Source organism: Anomaloglossus baeobatrachus, chromosome 3, assembly GCF_048569485.1.
Source record: "Anomaloglossus baeobatrachus isolate aAnoBae1 chromosome 3, aAnoBae1.hap1, whole genome shotgun sequence".
NCBI lineage: Eukaryota > Metazoa > Chordata > Amphibia > Anura > Aromobatidae > Anomaloglossus > Anomaloglossus baeobatrachus.
Window position 1 is genome coordinate 671452309 of NC_134355.1, and position 17834 is coordinate 671470142.

Here is a 17834-nt window from a genome sequence, read left to right on the forward strand (position 1 = left end):
TATAGACAGATAGATAGACAGATAGATAGATAGAGGGATAGATAGATAGATAGAGGGATAGATAGATAGATAGATAGATAGATAGATAGAGGGATAGATAGATAGATAGATAGATAGAGGGATAGATAGATAGATAGATAGATAGAGGGATAGAGGGATAGATAGATAGATAGATATGTCGCGGGCGGGGAGGAGGGTGTCAGCACACCGCGCTCACCCCTTCTGCTCGGGTCCGGCAGCTGCTCAGTGGTGGCTCGAGCGGTGGGCCGGATCCCGGAGTTTCTCGAGCGACACTCCTCGCCCGTGAGTGAAAGGGGGGTTTTGGGATGTTGGGATAATGTCCGTGACGCCACCCACGGTTGTGGTGATGTGTAGCACCACCGCTGCTCAATGCGGGGATCCCGGGGATGGTGATGGGGAGCAGCCAGGTGTTGTGTTGCCCCTCCGTGGGTAGGGGTTGGTGATCCCGGGGCCCGGTGATGGCTTGGGAGGTGCAGGGCTTGGTGGGCGCAGGGACGCGGGGGCAGCGCTGTGCCTTGCGGCACTGTGGTACTCACTCAGCCTGAGACTTGGACACAGTTTGTACGGTAAACCAAACGGCTGGTAGGACGGTCCCACAGACGGCTGCTTTGCTTCCCCGGTAGGTGACGGTGATGTCCCTCTTCCTTGCACCTGTATGTACGGATGGTTGCGATGGGTCCCCACCGGTAACCCGCTCCCCGGCTTCAAGCTGGGCCGGAGGAGCACTACACTTTGCCCGCAGGTGCTGGCCCTCACAGACTGGTGCCCTGGCGGTGGCGGTGCCTCTGTTGTACAGGTTGGACTGTTGCCTTCAATCGGGACTTGGTTGTTGGGGGAATCTACGTCCCCTTCACTGACGGATTCGGCAAATTGGGCGACTCCTAGCCTTGCCGGGGTCCGAGAGGCCCCTGCCCTGGTGCTGACTGTCTTTCGGAACACTGCTCCAGACCACCGGGCACACAGCCAACGGGGTCCTTCCAGGAACTTCCAAACGGTCCCCCTCCGGACAGTCACCGCCGTCGCTGACCTTGCTGTTCTGGCCCTACACAAAGCTGGGCTCTCAGGCGTTGCACACTCTCTGCTCTGTCACCACTTCTTGCTTTCCTCCTTTACTCCTTTTCTTTCCTCCACTTTCACTTCTTGGTTGTTTACTCTAGCCCTTCACTGGACTTCACTCTTCCCCTGCCCGGGGCTATCTACACTCGAGCCCTGCCTGGGCTAATCTGCCTGACACTTCCTGCCTCCAGAGCTGCGAGCTCCTTGGTGGGCGGAGCCAACCGCCTGGCCCACCCCCTGGTGTGCATCATCAGACTCCTGGAGGAAGGCAACAAGGATTTTTGGTTCAGCTTAGGTGTGCCTACCTGGGGTGTGGGGTGTGGTGGTGTTGTGACCTATGACCCCTGGCTTGCCCAGGGCGACACATTCCCCCTTAGCAAAACGCAGACCGTCCGCGGGCTGCCGTCCTACACCGGTTTTATTTTTCTGTAAAAAGGGGATAACAGGGTTAAACAAACAATAAATGACATTTTTTTTATAACTTCTTCCCAAGACGGGAGGCACATTTTACTTTTAACGTTTCAACGGTATACGGTCACGGTTTTCGCTCTCTCCCACCCAAGTAACCTGGCCATGATGCTGCCCCTAAAGCCCAGGCAGCACCCCTTGACCCACAGTCCAGCACACGGTACCCGAGCGGGATCTGTCCTTCCCTCCAGAGGGTAGCCACCGGTCCCTTTGGTGGCTGGGCCCTGGCCTGCTCTGCTCAGGGCCCTCCCTCCAACCTGCCTCTCCGGAGGCGGCACTGCGGAAACGGTAACGGTACCCAACATATTTACAAGCCACTAACGTTTGTGGTTGCCCTGCAAAGTTCACGGGCTTGTCCATGGATAGTTCCCATGCATTTTTAAACGGTCCCCACGGGGACAACGGTGCCGGCTCCAGCCGGTTGCTAATCACACAAGCAAATCTGGTTACTGTTCGGTAATCATTTTTCTTCTTATCATTCAACTTTTAAACTTTTCAAACACAAACAAGCAGGTGGTCCCAACGGGGACGTTGCTACGGGCATTCATTGCCCTACTCCGGTTCTTCAAGCGCTGGGGCTGCTGGCAAGGGGTAGAGGTCTGCGCTCGCTCGGGCCTCCGGGCCCCTCCTGAGGTTAACGTCCAGCGCAAACCCCCCTCGCTCCCCAAAGTGCCGGGTATACTGCACAATGTCTCCCGGCATCAGGTTACGGCCGGGATGTTCTTCGGGCAGGTGAGCATGTACGTCCCGCCGGGCTACAAACACTTCGGCCTCCAGGCCCGGCTCGTAGATGAACCCGTAGCCCCGGCGGACATCAAACCGCCTCACCTGTCCCTCGTACAGCGGTCCCCGGTCACGGAATGTCGCTTGCCGGAGATTCTCTTTCTCCCGGATCGCTCTGGCCACCAGCTCGGCCTTCTTCCTCTCCCTCTCGGCGATCTCCAGGCCCAGCGGTACCGGCTCCCTATCCCAGTACGGCGCTGCTGCCAGCGCCGGCGCACGGGTCGGGCCCCGCGGGACATCCTGGACATTACCCACTGTCAGGACTACGGGTGGCATGTCCCGCGGTGTCTTGGCCTTGGGCGCTGCCTTGCAGCAACAACCCGGCGCTACCTCAGCCGAGGTGTGGGGGATGGGCCTAGGGGCTTTCCGCTGCTGGGCCTTCGGCCCGGAGCGGGTCATCGGCTCCGGCTCGGGGAGTTTCTCAGGGGATGCCTCCGGTTCGGTCTTCGGAGTCTTCCACGGCAACACCGCTGACTTGCTGCGGACTCCGGCTACAGGTTGGCCCGCTTGGGCGGGGACGCTGGGTACTGCTACCGGTTGCGGTGGTAGCAGGCCTAGTGACGGGGTCACGGCCTCCGGAATGGGTGGCGGGGGAGGCAGCGAAGGGAGAGGGCTTGGACCGGGCCCCACAGCCGCGATGACCGGCCCCTCAAGGGCGTCGGGACGTGGGTCACTCACCCTCCCTTTCTCCGCTTCCTCCTCGCGTCTCCGCACGGTGGCTACAACGTCCGCCATGTCGGCCTCCCACTCCTCCATGAGGAGCTGCATCTTTACCTGCAGCCGTTGGTAGAGCTGCGCGGTCCGGATCTCCACCCACGCCGCGGTTCCAGGCGCGGGGGGTACGGTGTCGCGGGACGGCATCCACATGCTGGCTTTCTCTCTTTCTTCCAGGAACGGGATGTTTGCAGAGTCCTGGCGTCCCTGCTTTTATAGCCGCAGCTACATGCGGCCGGCCGCCATCGCGTCCCCCTTAGCTCTTTTCGGCCCCTCCTCTCTCGGGGCGGGGTTTTGGCCTTCGCGCCTCTACTGCTCGAGAAGACGCTCGAGCGGGAACTTTTCGCGCCAAAGATGGCGGCTTCTGAAATTTTTCTGCCGGATACCTCCGGCGGTAACAAGGCGCACCTCTACCAGACGGCAGAGCGGTAAGATCCTGTTCATGACGCCAAGTTGTCGCGGGCGGGGAGGAGGGTGTCAGCACACCGCGCTCACCCCTTCTGCTCGGGTCCGGCAGCTGCTCAGTGGTGGCTCGAGCGGTGGGCCGGATCCCGGGGTTTCTCGAGCGACACTCCTCGCCCGTGAGTGAAAGGGGGGTTTTGGGATGTTGGGATAATGTCCGTGACGCCACCCACAGTTGTGGTGATGTGTAGCACCACCGCTGCTCAATGCGGGGATCCCGGGGATGGTAATGGGGAGCAGCCAGGTGTTGTGTTGCCCCTCCGTGGGTAGGGGTTGGTGATCCCGGGGCCCGGTGATGGCTTGGGAGGTGCAGGGCTTGGTGGGCGCAGGGACGCGGGGGCAGCGCTGTGCCTTGCGGCACTGTGGTACTCACTCAGCCTGAGACTTGGACACAGTTTGTACGGTAAACCAAACGGCTGGTAGGACGGTCCCACAGACGGCTGCTTTGCTTCCCCGGTAGGTGACGGTGATGTCCCTCTTCCTTGCACCTGTATGTACGGATGGTTGCGATGGGTCCCCACCGGTAACCCGCTCCCCGGCTTCAAGCTGGGCCGGAGGAGCACTACACTTTGCCCGCAGGCGCTGGCCCTCCGAGACTGGTGCCCTGGCGGTGGCGGTGCCTCTGTTGTACAGGTTGGACTGTTGCCTTCAATCGGGACTTGGTTGTTGGGGGAATCTACGTCCCCTTCACTGACGGATTCGGCAAATTGGGCGACTCCTAGCCTTGCCGGGGTCCGAGAGGCCCCTGCCCTGGTGCTGACTGTCTTTCGGAACACTGCTCCAAACCACCGGGCACACAGCCAACGGGGTCCTTCCAGGAACTTCCAAACGGTCCCCCTCCGGACAGTCACCGCCGTCGCTGACCTTGCTGTTCTGGCCCTACACAAAGCTGGGCTCTCAGGCGTTGCACACTCTCTGCTCTGTCACCACTTCTTGCTTTCCTCCTTTACTCCTTTTCTTTCCTCCACTTTCACTTCTTGGTTGTTTACTCTAGCCCTTCACTGGACTTCACTCTTCCCCTGCCCGGGGCTATCTACACTCGAGCCCTGCCTGGGCTAATCTGCCTGACACTTCCTGCCTCCAGAGCTGCGAGCTCCTTGGTGGGCGGAGCCAACCGCCTGGCCCACCCCCTGGTGTGCATCATCAGACTCCTGGAGGAAGGCAACAAGGATTTTTGGTTCAGCTTAGGTGTGCCTACCTGGGGTGTGGGGTGTGGTGGTGTTGTGACCTGTGACCCCTGGCTTGCCCAGGGCGACACAGATAGATAGATAGAGGGATAGATAGATAGATAGATAGATAGAGGGATAGATAGAGGGATAGAGGGATAGATAGATAGATAGATAGAGGGATAGATAGATAGAGGGATAGATAGATAGATAGATAGATAGATAGATAGACCTACTGCTGGTGTCACCAACCGAGAAAGGTCTCCAAGACAACCTACAAATTTTGGAGAAATTCAGCTCCACATGGGCACTACCGATCAATCTAAAGAAAACCAACATCATGGTGTTCCAGAAGAGAAAAAGAAGATTTGACCAGCATCCTTCATTTGTCGTAAACGGCTGCACTCTAACAGGAACAGACAAATACACCTACTTGGGCCTGGAAATTCACCAGTCAGGGAGCTTCAAACAAGCCATAGAGACCCTGAAAAACAAGGCCTGCAAAACCTTTTATGCCATCCGAAGGAAATTGTATCATCTGAAGCCACCAGTGAGGGTCTGGCTAAAAATCTTCGATTCCATCATTGCCCCAATCCTCCTGTACGGCAGCAAAGTCTGGGGCCCTCACACTTACCCAGATTGGTCAAGGTGGGATTCCAGCCCAACAGAAATATTCCACCTGGAATTCTGTAAGCACCTTCTCCAGGTCCATCGAAGCACCTCCAACAGCGCCTGTCGAGCCGAGCTGGGCAGATTCCCTCTACACCTAGCAGCTCTGAAGAGGTCACTATCATTTCAGGCTCACCTACAGAGTAGCAATCCAAGCTCCCATCACCACAAAGCTCTGATATATATACGTGGGCCAGATGAACCAGGACCCCTGGCACAGCTCTCCCAAACCCAACTGGACAAAATAACCAATCACAGCAGCCTGACAAGAACCAGAATCAGGAAGATGGTAGACGAGGGCCAGGAGAGGTATGTCAGTGACTGGAGGACCGACATCAACACCTCACAGAAACTGACCACGTACCAGAGACTACAGAGAGACTACAGACTGGCCCCATATCTGGAAAAACTCCCGGACCCCAGAGACCGCAGGACCCTGAGCCGATATAGACTCAGTGCCCACAGTCTAGCCATCGAATCCGGCCGACACAAGCAGAGCCACAAGCCAAGGGAGGTCAGACTGTGCCAACACTGTGACCTGGAGGCCCTGGAGGATGAAACCCACTTCCTGCTACACTGCACCAAGTACTCAGCAGTGAGGGACACTCACTTCAGGAGACTCTCCCATCTCTTCCCGGACTTCAGCTCCATGAAGGAGGAAGAGAAAATATATATCCTGCTGGGGGAAGAAGAGAGCGCAGTGGAGATAGCAGCGCGGTATGTGAGCGAATGTCATAGACTTCCAGAAAGAGAACTATGATAAGTCATGGACTTCCATAGCCCCCCATCCCAGATGTGGCCCCCCAATCCCCACCCTGGATACGTCCCATCATAAGCCATGGACTTCCATAGCCCCCATCCTAGAAGTGCCCCCACAGTCCCCACCCTGGAAGTGCCCACCCTGGATGTGCCCCATCCATCCTTCCTACAGTCCCCACCCACCATCCCCACAGCCCCAGCCCCTAATGTACACCTGCTTTGGCAAAACTAATTTGTATTTGGTCCTGCCAATAAAGCTTATTTGATTTGATTTGATTTGATAGATAGATAGATAGAAGGATAGATAGATAGAGGGATAGATAGATAGATAGATAGATAGAGGGATAGATAGATAGATAGATAGATAGATAGAGGGATAGATAGAGGGATAGATAGATAGAGGGATAGATAGAGGGATAGATAGATAGATAGATAGATAGATAGATGGATACATAGATAGATAGAGGGATAGATAGATAGATAGATAGAGGGATATATAGATAGATAGATAGATAGATAGATAGATGGATGGATGGATGGATGGATGGATGGATAGATAGATAGAGAGATAGATAGATAGATAGAGGGATATATAGATAGATAGATGGATAGATAGAGGGATAGATAGAGGGATAGATAGATAGATAGATAGATAGCTAGATAGAGAGATAGATAGATAGAGGGATAGATAGATAGATAGATAGATAGATAGATAGATAGATAGATAGAGGGATAGATAGATAGATAGATAGATAGATAGAGGGATAGATAGATAGATAGATAGATAGAGGGATACATAGATAGATAGAGGGATAGATAGATAGAGAGATAGATAGAGAGATAGAGAGATAGATAGATAGAGGGATAGATAGATAGATGGATAGATAGAGGGATAGATAGAGGGATAGATAGATAGATAGATAGATAGATAGAGGGATAGATAGATAGATAGATAGAGGGATAGATAGAGGGATAGATAGATAGATAGATAGATAGATAGATAGAGGGATTGATAGATAGGTAGAAGGATAGATAGATAGATAGATAGATAGATAGATAGAGGGATAGATAGATAGATAGAGGGATAGAGGGATAGATAGATAGAGGGATAGATAGATAGAGGGATAGATAGATAGATAGATAGATAGATAGATAGATAGATAGATAGATAGATAGATAGAGGGATAGATAGATAGAGGGATAGATAGATAGAGGGATAGATAGATAGAGGGATAGATAGATAGAGGGATAGATAGATAGATAGATAGATAGAGGGATAGATAGATAGATAGATAGATAGATAGATAGATAGATAGATAGATAGAGGGATAGATAGATAGATAGATAGATAGAGGGATAGATAGAGGGATAGATAGATAGATAGATAGATGGATGTGTGGCGCCCTGGACAAGCCAGGGGCCACAGATAACAACACCAACACACCCCACACTCCCGGTCAGGCACACCTAAGTCAGATAAAACCCTTGTTGCCTTCCTCCAGGGGGTGAGCCAGGCAGTTGGTCCCGCCCACCGAGGAGTTCACAGTCCTGGAGGTGGGAAAAGGAAGGACAGTTTTCAGATCAGTTTAGGAGTTGAAGAGTGAGGTGGTAAAGGAGGAGACTGACCGTGTCCGGGTGTGTGGCCCGGGCACAAACAGCAAGGTTGGCAGACGGTGGTGACCGTCTGCAGGAGAGGCCTATTGGAGCTAGCCGTAAGGACCGTGGACGGGCGGTGGCCCGGCGGTACCGGACCGGTACGCAAAGAGAAGCCAGCACCATCCGGCAGGGGCTTACGGACCCCGTCAAGGCTAGGAGTCGCCATGCAATTTGTCAAATCCGTTAGCGAAGGGAACCTCCTGGGTTTTCCAGCAGCCAAGTCCCGACAGAAGGCAACAGTCCAACCGAGAGGGAAACACAGTCACCGCCAAGGCTAAAGTTCCCAGGGCCAGAGCCTGAGGGCAAAAGGGGCTCCTTCAGCTCATATCCAAGCTGGGGAGCGGGTTACCGGTGGGAACCCATTGGAACCGTACACACTACACAGGTGCAGGGAAAGGCAGTCACCATCAACCTGCCGGGAGGAGAAACACCGCAGCCGTCTGTGGGACCAGTCCATCCAGCCGTGTGTTTTACCGGAGACTCTGTGTTCATCATTGGCTGAGTGAGTACCACCGTGCCGTGCGGCACAGCGCTGCCCCCGCGACCCTGCACCTCACCAGGCCCCGTAACCCGCCTGTCAACCATCCCTACCCCATTACCGAACCCCGGGACAACCAACCCCCCTACCCACGGAGGGGAGAACCAACATCCAAGCTGCTCCCAGTCATCGCTCCCGGGATCCCCGTCCAGAGCAGCGGTGGTGTCACCAACTTCACCACAACCATGGGTGGCGTCACGGACAATATCAAATCCCCACAATCAATTCCCCCCTTTTCACTCACGGGCGAGGAACGCCGCTCGAGTCCCTGGGATCCGGCCCACCACTTGAGCCACCGCCGAGCAGCAGCAGCAGCAGCAGCGTCCGGACCCGAGCAGTGGGAGAGCGCAGCGTCCCCTCCTCCGCCCGTGACAGATAGATAGATAGATAGATAGATAGATACAGTTAGGTCCAGAAATATTTGGACAGTGACACAAGTTTTGTTATTTTAGCTGTTTACAAAAACATGTTCAGAAATACAATTATATATATAATATGGGCTGAAAGTGCACACTCCCAGCTGCAATATGAGAGTTTTCACATCCAAATCGGAGAAAGGGTTTAGGAATCATAGCTCTGTAATGCATAGCCTCCTCTTTTTCAAGGGACCAAAAGTAATTGGACAAGGGACTCTAAGGGCTGCAATTAACTCTGAAGGCGTCTCCCTCATTAACCTGTAATTAATGAAGTAGTTAAAAGGTCTGGGGTTGATTACAGGTGTGTGGTTTTGCATTTGGAAGCTGTTGCTGTGACCAGACAACATGCGGTCTAAGGAACTCTCAATTGAGGTGAAGCAGAACATCCTGAGGCTGAAAAAAAAGAAAAAATCCATCAGAGAGATAGCAGACATGCTTGGAGTAGCAAAATCAACAGTCGGGTACATTGTGAGAAAAAAGGAATTGACTGGTGAGCTTGGGAACTCAAAAAGGCCTGGGCGTCCACGGATGACAACAGTGGTGGATGATCGCCGCATACTTTCTTTGGTGAAGAAGAACCGGTTCACAACATCAACTGAAGTCCAGAACACTCTCAGTGAAGTAGGTGTATCTGTCTCTAAGTCACCAGTAAAGAGAAGACTCCATGAAAGTAAATACAAAGGGTTCACATCTAGATGCAAACCATTCATCAATTCCAAAAATAGACAGGCCAGAGTTAAATTTGCTGAAAAACACCTCATGAAGCCAGCTCAGTTCTGGAAAAGTATTCTATGGACAGATGAGACAAAGATCAACCTGTACCAGAATGATGGGAAGAAAAAAGTTTGGAGAAGAAAGGGAACGGCACATGATCCAAGGCACACCACATCCTCTGTAAAACATGGTGGAGGCAACGTGATGGCATGGGCATGCATGGCTTTCAATGGCACTGGGTCACTTGTGTTTATTGATGACATAACAGCAGACAAGAGTAGCCGGATGAATTCTGAAGTGTACCGGGATATACTTTCAGCCCAAATTCAGCCAAATGCCGCAAAGTTGATCGGACGGCGCTTCATAGTACAGATGGACAATGACCCCAAGCATACAGCCAAAGCTACCCAGGAGTTCATGAGTGCAAAAAAGTGGAACATTCTGCAATGGCCAAGTCAATCACCAGATCTTAACCCAATTGAGCATGCATTTCACTTGCTCAAATCCAGACTTAAGACGGAAAGACCCACAAACAAGCAAGACCTGAAGGCTGCGGCTGTAAAGGCCTGGCAAAGCATTAAGAAGGAGGAAACCCAACGTTTGGTGATGTCCATGGGTTCCAGACTTAAGGCAGTGATTGCCTCCAAAGGATTCGCAACAAAATATTGAAAATAAAAATATTTTGTTTGGGTTTGGTTTATTTGTCCAATTACTTTTAACCTCCTAAAATGTGGAGTGTTTGTAATGAAATGTGACAATTCCTACAATTTCTATCAGATATTTTTATTCAAACTTTCAAATTAAACGTTACAATCTGCACTTGAATTCTGTTGTAGAGGTTTCATTTCAAATCCAATGTGGTGGCATGCGAAAATTGTGTCACTGTCCAAATATTTCTGGACCTAACTGTAGATAGAAGGATATATAGATAATAGATAGATAGATAAAGGGATAGATAGATAAAGGAATAGATAGATAAAGGGATAGATAGATAGATAGATAGATGAATATAGATAGATAAATAGATAATAGATAGAGGGATAGAATAGATTGATAGAATTATAGATAAATAATAGATCATTGGTCCGATATAAGGGCACTGTGGATGGTCTGTTATAGTAGCACTATAGTTCACTTTGTTATAGGGGCACTGTTGATGCTCTGGGATTAGAATCTTAACCACTTCGGGGTTTCCAGGGCCAGCTTCACAGACAGCAGCACCCCGCTTTTGCCGGGCACCCACTGAGAGAAGATAGTGGCAAGCTTAGAAAGCTGACCGAGCACATCAAGATATGTAGTCAAGCGACCAAAGTGTCCCAACCTAGGTTCTCTAAGTGAATGCTCAGTGTTGAGCAGTAAAGCAGTTGTGTGATCCTCCAGCTGGAACTATGGCTCCTAGGCTGAAGTCCTGTAGAATGAATGAGACAGGAGCAAGGCCTTTTATATCCCTCAGTTCTCATTTCAGGGTATTGTGTCTTACAGGATTGATGGCAGTTCTCACATTGGCTGCTAGTTCAATCCAACTGCATAATTTTCTTCTGATTGATGTGGTCAAAGGGGCTGAGGCAATCCACATTTAGCAGGTAATCCACAATAGGGCTCCAGTCATTCTGACATAAAACAATGGCTAACTTCTCTTGATTTACTGAACAAAGGAACAATACGTCTGGCCTAATTAAGAACAGTTCACCCCCCCACACAAGTGATCTGATGGTTGTATATTTCAGAGAATTGGTACAGCTCGCGAGACGTTTTGGAGACAGGAGGGGGATATTTGGATTATAGAGGATGTCAGTCTTGGGTCATTAGCATAACAGAGGGCACGTGTAGGGTGATAGAAAGACAAGATAGAGAAGATGTAGGGCTGTGCCGAACTGGAATTACTTTATTGGTGAGAGTGATAAGTTTATATTGGACTCTGTAACAGATGGGTAACCAGTGGAATGACTGGCACAGGGTGGAGGCATCGGTGTAGCAGTTGGAGAGGAAAATGATCCTGATTGCTGTATTCAGGATGGGTTGGAGAGGGCAGGGATTAGTAAAAGGGAAAGCGATTAGTAGAGAGTTGCAATAGTGCAGACAAGAATGAATAACAGCAACAGAGAAAAGGTCGAATTCTAGAGCTGTTTTTGAGGTGGAGGTGACACCATTTATCCATTAAGCACAGATCAAAAAATATATTGCTACCGTGAGATGACAGCATCAGCTCAAACCAGCACATCAAAACAACCACTCCATAAATAGTATTTAAACAGGACAACCAGGAGTTTGTTGGTCATTATAGAACTAATTTTATTAGATACAAAAAGGACACATTTAAAAAGAGATATAGCAAGGCATAATCATGTGACAATACATCAATAAGAAACGACAGGTAAAAAAATCTGTCAATACTAAGGACTGCAGAGTCTATATAGCAGCACCCGATAGTGATAAGCTAATCAAATGCAGCAGTGCACAATGCGTACCATCAGGCATCACTATGAGCGACAATGAGAAATTGCAAAATAGATGTATGAACATAACCAGTCAAAATGCAAGTGCCAGCCCAAAGAAAGACAGATCCGGACTCCAGGATAGGACCCCCGAAGCGCGTTTCGCATGTCTGTAATACAACGCACGTTTCACATGTCTGTATTACCGCTTATTCATGGGGATAGTTTCTGCAAACAGTGCAGAACCTTAAATCTCCTGGGTGATGGGGGTTGTCTTGCCCCATGAATAATCGGCGCATGCGCTCATGCGGCAGCCATCGTGTATGTCCTGAGCCGGCGTCAAATGCCCACACATGCTCAAAGCGGCCAGCAAGGTCGCCACTGCACGTAAGGGCTAAGAGACGCCACTGAGGACACAGCGAGGATCAGAGATCGGGCGCATGCTTACATCAATCACAGGGTTGAGAAAAGGAGAAACACCCAAAGACAATGCACCCAGCAATAACAAGGCAGGTAATGTGAACATTATACAGAGAATTCAATTAATATATTTCAATACAGATAGCACAAAATATTTCATAGTTAATTATCATAATTACAACTCTAATAAGTCGAGTTGTCCACAAATCAGTGTCATAAATGGGTATATCATATGCACAAATGATCAAGCCACACGTCAGCTGGAGTGCAATTGTTCCGAAATTATATAGTTGTATGATGTAATACTATCTAAATGTTCATAACAGATCCATTGATAGAAATACGCACTGTTGAAAAACAGAAAACATATATCCCATAAGTGAACGCATAACTTAAAATATATAACACAACTAAAAGCAAAATATGGGTCTGGAACATAATAATGTAAAAAATGATGCAAGTATGTTACAGAAAAGCTGAAAAGCTAAGACATTCCTTTAAGCCGGATGATGGCTCAGTCTTGAGGATCGACCAGTGTTAGCACATTATAGACCTCATGGTTTCCCATTCTGTATTAAAAGTAGAGATAACCCTGATCTCCCCATCATTTTGATGTTTTTTTTATTTTTGACCACAAATGACTGTAACAGCCGATGGCGGGGGCTACTGTAAAGTCTGCCCTTGACCACAGACTCAGGATGACTGTCACGGACAGACTAGGGCTAGCCATCAAATCGACAGGACCTCAAGAACCCTGAAACCCTCTAACCCCTGTACAGGGATTTGGAATTACACAAGGTCCAGGAGATTGCTATCTATGGAAGGCTGCAATCCAGGAAAGAGTGGTTGTCAGGAAGGTTCCAAACCAGGAGGCACAAAAAAGGACAAAATCAGCAGGCAAGAGTGTAGTCAGGAAATCAGGCAGAGGTCAAAACCGGAGATGGCAGGGAGGTACAAAAACAGCAGGCAGCAGAGTAGTTGGAGAACAGGCAGAGGTCAAAACACAAGGATCAATAGACAGGACAGACACTAGCAGGAATACAAAACTATCTCTGTCAGTGGCCAGCAAATATACGGGAAAATTGGAAGGGTGTAGTGTCTTCCCATTGGCTGTACCTGAATTGTGGCAACTTCAGCTGGAAGACATATGCCACCTACAGTCAGCCAGTGGTACTCCAGGTCTCAGAGAAACCCAGCTTAGTGGAGGAGTCTTCACCCACCAGCGCCAATGGCACTGACTCCTCTCCTATCACCAGCACAGTCCATGGCGGGAACACGGCGCCACCTGGTAATCGAAACAGAAGTCGCAGGAGTGGACTCTGGTGGGGACGAGACAGGTACCTTGAGCTCTATCATAGCCATGCTTGATGCTATGACGGCCATAGCCCCGTTGTAAAAATCTCTATCTTAGATCCTAAGTCTGATGCTCAAATTTGCTGACCATGGAGCAGATCCGCTTCGTTCTGAAGAACTGTCCAACCAGGATGGCTTTAATTGTGGATTTATTGTGGGCGGAGGAGGCGTGTAGCAGTGAATTAACTGCTGTATGTTTTCTATAGACATCTGTCTGTATATAACCACGCTCATCCACCTCCATACAGATATTGTAATACTTATATATGTTCTGAGGATTTCGATAGCGTAGGGCAATGACAATCAGAGACGAGTTCTTGGTACAAGATCTTTTATAATATGTAACCACGGTAGATACACAACGGAAAACACAGCGGTATAAATACACAAAATACCTTCCCGAAACGGAGCGAAGGGAATTCCCGGGGCCACGCACCGGACTCCCCCAGGGAGACCACCAGAGCGAACCCCTATACAGGGACTGTCCGGCAATCACCCCGGAAGGCCTAAATGCGCAGCAGCCGGGACACAAGGGGCAAGCGGTAAAAGTCCAGGAGTGTCCGTACGGGATGATTGTCCAGAGTGGTTACGAACCAGAGAGAACCGGGCAGAGTGCTGACCGAAGATGGCAGACGGAATCCGGGCACAGCTTTGAGAAACCGGGTAAGGTCCAGAGTCGGTCGGTCGGTAGTCTTTAGGAGGATCCAAAGGCAATCAGGATTAGCAGCAGCAAAGCAGGAGCACACAGCAAGCAGTATACTCAGGCACTGGACTAGACTTAGAGGCGGCCTTTTAAGCAGCTGGACAGGAAGTAGGGCAACAGAACAGTAAACTCCATGTTAACCGAGGGCAAGCTCATTCAAAAGAGAACTGGAAAACCTGGAAACCTGACATTACTCCCCCCCCAGAGACGGCCTCAGGACGGATCAGGGCCTGGCTTGTTCGGGAAACGTTGATGAAACTGAGCAATCTTCCGGGGTGCCCGAATGTTACCCACCGGTTCCCAGGAATCGTCCTCGGGGGCGTACCCCTGCCAACGTACCAGATACTGAAGCCGACGACGATGGAGCCGGGAGTCAATAATGTCCTCAACCACGAACTGCTCCTCGCCGTCGACCATCACAGGCGGAGGAGGAGGCACAACACGACCATGAAACGTATTAGGGGAAACGGGTTTGAGGAGAGACACATGAAAGACCGGGTGTACCTTTAGATGGTGCGGTAACCGTAGCCGACAGGCCACAGGGCTCACGATCCCGGTGATCTTAAACGGACCGATGAATTTCTGTCCCAGCTTCTGCGAAGGAACACCCAATCTCAGGTTTTTGGTGGATAACCATACAGAGTCCCCTACCTTGTACATGGGTGCCGGTTTCCGGTGAGTGTCTGCCGACCTCGTGTAACGCTCCTGGGCCGTAGCCACAGTATCCTTTAGAACCTCCAGATTTTGTTGTAGTTCTATCAATCTGTCCTCCACCGCTGGCACCGAAACCGCAACCGGTGACCTAGGCAAAACAGTCGGATGGTAACCCAGGTTAGCGAAAAAGGGCGTTACCTTAGTGGAGCTGCTCTGAGTGTTGTTATATGAGAACTCCGCCAACGGAAGCATCTTCAACCAATCGTCTTGGAGATGGCTGACATAACATCGAAGGTATTGTTCCAGGGTTTGATTCGTCCGTTCGGTCTGCCCATTTGTCTGAGGATGGTATGCAGAAGACAAACAGACATCAATCTGGAGTGCCGTACAAAACCCCTTCCAGAATCTAGACGTGAACTGCACGCCCCGGTCAGAGATGATCTCGTCTGGTACCCCATGCAATCGGAATACGTTCTGGATAACCAAATCCACTGTCTCTGCGGCTGAGGGAAGACCGGTACACGGAATGAAGTGAGCAGCTTTAGTCAATCGATCCACCACCACTAAAATGGTATTGTGCCCGCCTGAGACTGGCAACGCCACAATAAAATCCATGGAGATAGACCCCCAAGGGCGAGATGGCACGGGTAACGGTTGGAGGAGTCCCGTAGGAGCCACACGAGGGACCTTGCACCGGGCACAAACCACACATGAGTGGACATAGTCTTTCACATCCTTTAAACAGGTAGGCCACCAGAAAAAACGGCTCAGAAATTCCTGCGTCTTCAGTACCCCCCTATGACCAGCCAACACGGAGTCATGGACCAATTTGAGAACCCGAAGTCTTACGGCCTCCGGGACATAAATGCGTCGCTCTCTCAACCACACACCATTCCGAAGAACAAGAGTTACATCATTCGGGGGGGCAGCAAGAAATACGTCACCATCATAGGCCAGCTTGATGTCCTTCCACAAGTCCTGGTCCTGGATTACTCCAACGAAATTGGCATCCGATAACACGGTCTGAGACGGGGTTCCAGGCACGGAGTCCATGGCGTGGATTCGGGACAAGGCATCGGCTTTCCCATTACGTGAACCTGGACGGTATGTAACGATAAAATTGAATTGGTTAAGAAATAGGCTCCAACGGGCTTGCCGTGGAGACAGGCACCTGGCAGACTTAAGAAATTCCAGATTACGATGATCTGTGAGTACTATCACTTGCTGCGCGGCTCCCTGTAAGTGGTGTCTCCATTCCTTGAAAGCGGAAATAATCGCCAATAATTCCTTGTCCGCAATGTCATAGTTCCTTTCTGCAGGGGACAACCGGCGGGAAAAGAAGGCACACGGATGCAAGAGACTCTTGTCCCCGGTCCTTTGAGAAAGAATGGCCCCTAATGCATGGTCGGAAGCGTCGACCTCCACGATAAAGGGAAGTGCGGGATTCGGATGTACCAATATCGGCGCTGAGGTAAAACATAACTTGAGACGATGGAATGCTTCCTGGGCCTGGGCGGACCACACAAACTTCTGTCCTTTCTTGGTTAACAGAGTGATGGGACGAACAATCTCTGAAAAGTTACGGATAAAGCGTCGGTAAAAGTTGGCAAAACCGACAAAGCGTTGTACCTCTTTGATGTTTCCCGGTTCCGGCCAGTCTAGAATGGCTTGTATCTTGCTAGATTCCATGTTCAGTCCCTGAGGAGAGATGACATAACCTAAGAATTGTATTTGTGAGCAGTGGAACTCGCATTTCTCCAGTTTAATGTACAGGTGGTTATCCCTCAGACGGGTCAGTACGGTCTTAACGTGCTCCTGGTGTTCCTGTAGAGAATCAGAAAAGATTAGGATATCGTCCAGATAGATCACCATGAATTGGTCCATGATATCCCTAAAAATATCGTTAACTAGATGTTGAAATGCCGCGGGAGCGTTACAAAGTCCAAAAGGCATCACTAGGTACTCAAAATGTCCGTACCGACATCGGAACGCGGTCTTCCACTCATCTCCGGGACGTATACGAAGCAGATTATATGCCCCACGGAGGTCTAATTTGGTGAATATTTTTGCCTGTTGGACCCTCTCCAATAGCTCAGGAATCAACGGTAACGGATACCGGTTCCGGATGGTTATCTTATTCAGTTCCCGGTAGTCAATACAGGGTCTCAGAGTCCCCTCCTTCTTTTTCACGAAAAAGATGGGTGCCCCTGCGGGTGAGGTAGACGGACGAATAAATCCCTTGGCTAGGCTTTCATCAATATACTCTTTTAGTGCTTCTAGCTCAGGTGCCGCCAACGGGTAGACATGACCAAACGGAATCTCCGCCCCTGGGAGTAAGTCTATGGGGCAATCATACGGTCTATGCGGGGGAAGCCGATCAGCTTTTCTTTTGTCGCATATATCAGCGAAGTCACGGTAAACCGGGGGTAAAACAGGTACCTGTACAGTGCCCTCCGTATTTGATGTTACTGGAACCGGAACAGTTGGACAAATGGTCGGACCACTCTGCGGTGGGAAGGATATTTCTTTAGTCTCCCAATCGATGACGGGATTTGTAGACCGTAGCCACGGAATACCTAAAATAATCGGAAAATGAAAAGAAGAAATTATCATGAAAACAAGGGTCCCCTGCTGACCTGGCTTCATCACGCATTCGAGCGGTACTGTTTCCCGATCCACTGGTCCAGAGATTAACGGAGATCCGTCTACCGTCTCCATGGTAACCGGTGAGGATCTTTGCTGAGTCCGGATACCGTGTTTCCTGGCAAAGGAAGAGTCCATGAAATTTCCCCCTGCCCCAGAGTCTATCATTGCAGAGGTAGGAATTAGCTGTCCCTCCCAACGGAT